Source organism: Carassius auratus, chromosome 5 (genome assembly GCF_003368295.1).
Source record: "Carassius auratus strain Wakin chromosome 5, ASM336829v1, whole genome shotgun sequence".
Lineage (NCBI taxonomy): Eukaryota > Metazoa > Chordata > Actinopteri > Cypriniformes > Cyprinidae > Carassius > Carassius auratus.
The window spans coordinates 2,670,263-2,677,051 of record NC_039247.1 but is presented as its reverse complement, the minus strand read 5'-3'; positions in this window follow the sequence as shown (position 1 = coordinate 2,677,051).

The following is a 6,789-nucleotide window of genomic DNA, read 5'->3' as shown; positions in this document are numbered from 1 at the left end:
GTTTGGAACCAAGACTTTGCCCGTTTACTAGTGTGTTTTGGGTCATTGTCTTGTTGAAACAACCATTTCAAGGGCATGTCCTCTTCAGCATAGGGCAACATGACCTCTTCAAGTATTTTAACATATGCAAACTGATCCATGATCCCTGGTATGCGATAAATAGGCCCAACACCATAGTAGGAGAAACATGCCCATATCATGATGCTTGCACCTCCATGCTTCACTGTCTTCACTGTGTACTGTGGCTTGAATTCAGAGTTTGGGGGTCGTCTCACAAACTGCCTGTGGCCCTTGGACCCAAAAAGAACAATTTTACTCTCATCAGTCCACAAAATGTTCCTCCATTTCTCTTTAGGCCAGTTGATGTGTTCTTTGGCAAATTGTAACCTCTTCTGCACATGCCTTTTTTTTAACAGAGGGACTTTGCGGGGGATTCTTGAAAATAGATTAGCTTCACACAGACGTCTTCTAACTGTCACAGTACTTACAGGTAACTCCAGACTGTCTTTGATCATCCTGGAGGTGATCATTGGCTGAGCCTTTGACATTCTGGTTATTCTTCTATCCATTTTGATGGTTGTCTTCCGTTTTCTTCCACGTCTCTCTGGTTTTGCTCTCCATTTTAAGGCATTGGAGATCATTTTAGCTGAACAGCCTATCATTTTTTGCACCTCTTTATAGGTTTTCCCCTCTCTAATCAACTTTTTAATCAAAGTACGCTGTTCTTCTGAACAATGTCTTGAACGACCCATTTTCCTCAGCTTTCAAATGCATGTTCAACAAGTGTTGGCTTCATCCTTAAATAGGGGTCACCTGATTCACACCTGTTTCTTCACAAAATTGATGACCTCAGTGATTGAATGCCACACTGCTATTTTTTTGAACACACCCCTTTCAACTAATTCAACTAATTGCCCAATTGCACAGCCTTAAGAGCGTGCATATCATGAATGCTGGGTCTCATTTGTTTTCTGAGAATCTACTGAACCTACTGGTAACTTGTTTGCCACGTAGCAATAAAAAAATATACGAAAAACCTTGATTATTCTGGTTAGTCACATTGTACTGCTATTATTTTGAACAATACTGTATATATACATCTGATCAAACTTAAGTAAAGTTAGTAACTTGTCACTTAGATTAACTTGTTCAAGTGTGCTGGACTAGGTTGGAGCAAAACTCTGCATGTAAGTGAACCTTGAGAGACATTGTTGAGATCTCCTGCAAAAATCTGTGATCAGGACTAAATGGCAAACAATACTGAAAGGAGAAAGACGATGAATACAATCATGTTAAGATCAAAGTTAAAAGTTTTGATTCATAAATGCACAATATCTGAAAATGCACATAGATGAGAAGAAAGCAATGTGTTTAAGTTAGACACATTTTTTTTAAATTCTTATTATTATTCTTTAAATGAATGATAATTACCTTGTGGCTTATCAATGATTCTCAGTCTCTGAAAGAGATAATAATTCATTATGATACCGTTGTAAATGAATGATGCTCATTCCAATTTAATTTTGAAAAATAAAAGACATAAATATATGTTGTAGGATCAGATGATCCAATAAATATGAAATTTCCCTCCCCCGATCAATTCTCAGTTGGAAACTGTAACAATGAACCAGGTAAAGCAGACATTTATTTTGATGATATTCAGAAGTACTGGAGCCGCAAAGTTAAAAACAAAAGAAGAAAGAACAAAGCCGAGGGAAACTGGACAAAACATTGGCTGGAGCATCATGGGATTATTTTTAGAAAAGGAAAATAATAGGAATAGGAAACAGGAAGTTCTGAATAGGAAAGTTACAAGAATGCTAAAGTAAATTATTGATTTGACTAATTTTAATTTAGAGGTACAGTCTTTAGCAAATTACCTTTGAGATTGCAGACATCTACTCTAACATCTAAAAAGTTTGAGAAGCAGTTTCAAAATGTACATCCTGTTAATGCTGCAAACAGATGTTGCTCAACAGTTAAAACTGCCACGTGTGTGTATCTTGTGTGTGTTGTACAATCGTTTCACGATGCATTTTGCAACATATTGTGTTGCAAGATGATAGCCTACTTCTTTCCCATGTTATGTTATTATTTTATCTCAAGAAGTGTTATCTAGTTGAGAAACTGCTCAACTGCTTGTCCAATGACTTTAAGATGTTGTAATTTAGATTAAAGTAGAGATAGATTAGCTTGTTTCTTTGAAAAGATGCTGCAATAATTACAGTATTTCCCACAGACTTGTACTCTGTGCCGGCATATCTATGCAAGTTCCTTCTCTGCTAGCAGGAGTGGTAGAGATCGAGCTTTCCCTGGTTAAACTGTACACAAAACAGTGATCTCACAAACGCTGATCTATCAGGCATTACATTCAAGAAGAAATGAAAATGACATCCAACATAAAATGGGACACACCACTTCCCCAGCAGAACACAATTCAACAAAGATTTTCAATATTTCTCATAATACAAGTGACTACTGAATAGCTGATAAATATAGGTAATTTAGCAATATATAAAACCATGCAAAGCATTTACCTAAATATTAGCCTGAACTGGTAAGATACAGTAGCTTTTTTTCCAAAATGGCAGTTATTGGGCAAAGTGATGCAAATGCTGTGGGGTAAATTGTATCAGCATTTTAACTTACACCACCATAAGGCAATTTATTTAAGTTAAATCTCGGAATTATAAACTGGTGTTTTGTGATATTAGTGGTTTAGTTTATCAGTTATACATATTATTTGCAGTTTATTTGATGGGGGAAAATGCTGTTTATTTGATTGGGTATAAGTGACCAAATCCTTCTCTGATAAGAACCAGAAAATGCTTTTCATCACATTATAATCATATATATTTTTTCCACCTGTAACCCCTAATGGTCCCTAAATGTACTTGCAATTATAGAATCACCCATACGCTATATCCGGTTTTCACCCACCTGTTTGCGTTCACTTAAGCTATAACTGACTGTATTTACGTGAGATACTCCACATGATGGAGGTTTTGACAGCTGTGTGTGTGTTTGACAATAAAGGCGAATGGGGGACACACTCCGAAGATAGCAAGTGTAGTGGAAAAGGCCAGGTACACAGAGCGACAGAGAGAGGTGGAGGTTCCGGATTTAAATGCAATCGTGTCTGTCAAGTAAGGAAGACACTGCAATAGCTTATTTTACATGGACCCTTCAAATCCGATTGTAATAGGACTAGAAGCACAATCAGGATAAAAAAGTCACATGTAAATATATCAGTCAGATTGAATTGTCCAGATCCGACAAAAAATTTGCTCTGATTGTAAGGGGTGGTTTATTCCTTTTGTAATCCCAGTGTGAGAACATGTAAAGTCAAGTCAGTCCCTCTGTATAGATTTTAAAATCTATAGGACAGGACCGGGCTAATATGGTCATACTTCCTGGTCCTAGTAAGAACTCTTGCTGCTGCATTTTGAACTAGCTGTAGTTTGTTTATTAAGCGTGCAGAACAACCACCCAATAAAGCATTACAATAATCTAGCCTTGAGGTCATGAACACATTAACTAACATTTCTGCATTTGACATTGAGAGCATAGGTCATCATTTACATATGTTTTTTAAATGGAAAAATGCAGTTTTACTAATGCTAGAAATTTGGTTTTTAAAGGAAAGATTACTATTAAATAACACAAATAGGTTCCTAACTGATGATGAAGAACTGACAGCGCAGCCATTAAGTCTTTGACAGCGTTCTAGTTTATTACATGCAGAGTTGGTGTGTTTCACCAGGCCTCTAAGAAATATAGAGCTGAGTATCATCAGCATAACAGTGAAAGCTAACCATGTTTCCTGATGTTATCTCCAAAGGGTAACATGTAAAGCGTGAAAAGAAACGGCCCTAGTACTGAGCCTTGAGGTACTCCATACTGCACTTGTGATCGACATGATACCTCTTCATTCACTGCAATGAATTGATGGCAGTCATATAAGTATGATTTAAACCATGCTAATGAACTTCCATTAATGCCAGGAAATTTTTCTAATATATTCAAGAGTACGTTGCGGTCGATAGTGTCAAACGCAGCACAAAGATCCAATAAAACTAATAGAGAGATAAAACCACGATCAGATGATAAGAGCAGGTCATTTGTAACTCTAAGGAGAGCAGTTTCAGTACTATGATACAGTCTAAATCCTGACTGGAAATCATCACAGAGACCATTTTTCTCTAAGAAGGAATATAATTGTGAGGATACTACCTTTTCTAGTATCTTGGAAAGAAAAGGGAGATTAGAGATAGGTCTGTAATTAACTAGTTCTTTGGGGTATAGTTGTGTTTGTTTCATGACAGTCTTAATAACAGCCATTTTGAAGGTTTGACAATGAGTAATTAATAATAGGTAGAAGAGGATCTACGACTTCTGGAAGCATCTCTTTTAGGAGCTTAGATGGAATAAGGTCTAACATACATGTTGTTGGTTTAGATGATTTAACAATTCTTTTTCTCCTATAGTAGAGAATTACTGGAACTGTTCTTCAGGGGATCTATAGTGCACTGTCTGATGTAATACTGTAGCTGACGGCTGCATGGTTACAATTTTATCTCTAATAGTATTGATCTTAAAAGTAAAATATTATCGACTTTCAAATGTGAGTCCCATAATGGGGGGTTCTGGCTAACAGGTTAAGACTCATCAACAAACAACTGGTTTAGCGTGAGGGAAGGGTCACATTTACTACTTTTTTTTTTAAGCAGCACTACACAATAAATCATGTGCAGGTCATAGCCTAATAAGAACCCAAAGTAGATAAATATGTGTGCTTTTTAAAACAGCATGCGACAACAGCAGGAAACTGTATATTCATGCAGTGTGCATGTCACACCCAGGGGCGGCTATGCTTTGACTAAGCCACACCCCTTCTCAACTTCCACCTCGAGGAGGTCCCCAAAGCCAACCCAATGGCCAAACAACACGAGAACAAGTAAGTGATAAAACAATCTTTATTTAAATATTTAAAAATAGCTTGGGGAATAGGGAAAGGGCGATTAAAACCATACTCTGACTCGGCCCTCCAGACGGGCTATGGCCGGGAAGAGGTCAGGGAGCAAGGGGGCCACGGGGATCCGGGGCGTGGGACTCGGGGCCCGGCCAGAGTCTTAGGTATCCGTAGCGCCCTCCTTCTTCCTCCTCTTCGCTGAATACAACTCACGGTAAGTACTGGTTCACACAGTTCGTTCTCGGGGTGCTCACTCTCTTTCTCTTCCTCCACAGGCAACGGCTGGGACGCAAAAGGCACAGTTAATTCGGCTTGGTTTTGCGCTCACCTCTTCGCTGATTGCAGCTCACAGTAAGTACTGGTTCACACAGTTCGTTCCTTGGGTGCTCACATCTTCCTCTTTCTCCACAGGCAGCGGCGTAAGTACAGGTTTCCTCGGTCTCTCCTCGTGTTACCCACTCTCTCTCTCCTTTTCTCTCCACAGGTATCAACTTGGGCACAATAGCACAGTTAGTTTGCTTTGAATGGCTCTCACCTCTGGGCTGGACACAGCGTACTGTAAGTACAGGTTTCGCTCTATTTCTCCTCGCGTTATCCACTCTCTCTCCTCCTCTCTACAGGTATCAACTTGGACACAAAACACAGTTACTCTGCTTTGGATGGCTTTCACCTCTGGGCTGGACACAACGTACTGTAAGTACAGGTTTCCTCTGTTTCTCCTTGTGTTACTCATTCTCTCTTTCCTTTTCTCTCCACAGGTATCAGATTGGACACAAAGCACAGTTAGTTTGCTTTGAATAGCTCCCACCTCTGGGCTGAACACAGCGTACCGTGCTATCTCCGGAGATCTGAAGCACGCTCACAACATATACTGTACTGAACTGAACTAGGCTAGAACCAGCAGTCTCCTTGTCCTCCCGCGACGGAGTGCGTGAAGGCGGGGGTTTATCTGACAGGACACACGGCAATACACAGCAATATACAGCACCACGTCAAAATTATAAGTTTTCACAGCACGAAGACTCACCCACCACACTCAGTGTACGAAAAGGACACCCGTCTTCCTTCACTTCGCTTGGTTCGGATCTGGCGATGGAATATGCGGCCGAGCTAGTGATGTCGTCGTTGTGACTACTTCAATAAGTATTCCTTCGGCTCTCCCACCACGCTATATTAGGGGTAGGGCCGCCCTCCTCCTCCTGGGGAGATCTACACAACGCCAGGTCAATATACAGGGCACTTTCGGCTTGCTCTTAGTAGTCACATCAATGCCGCTTCCAATCCCCTTTTTCACGTCGTCTCAATTCGCCGTATAATCCGTTCACTTCTCAACCTTTAAGGTTCGCGATGTCTTCACAATCATACAATTCCAGGGAGAGGGAGAGGGAGAGGGAGAGGGAGAGGGAGAGGGAGAGGGAGAGGGAGAGGGAGAGGGAGAGGGAGAGGGAGAGGGAGAGGGAGAGGGAGAGGGAGAGCACCAAGACAGGCACAACACAGTGCTTCACACACACCAGAAAGAGCTCCCAGACTGTGAAATAACTTGGCCTTAAGTACTGCCTTGTCCAGCGTATCCTCCAATCACCAACCGCTGTCCCTAACTAGGCACAGGTGCATCGAATTCCCTGATTTTCCCTCTTACGGCGCTACCGGAAGTTCCGGTGTTCTGTTTTTCCGGTCCGGGCGGAAACACCTCCGGGCGGAACCAAACTTCCCGAATTTGATCGTCACCTTGTGACATGCACATGTCAAAAGAATACATTCGATCAGAAGCTTTTGACATATAAACGCATATATCAACCTGATCACTTGATTTAGCG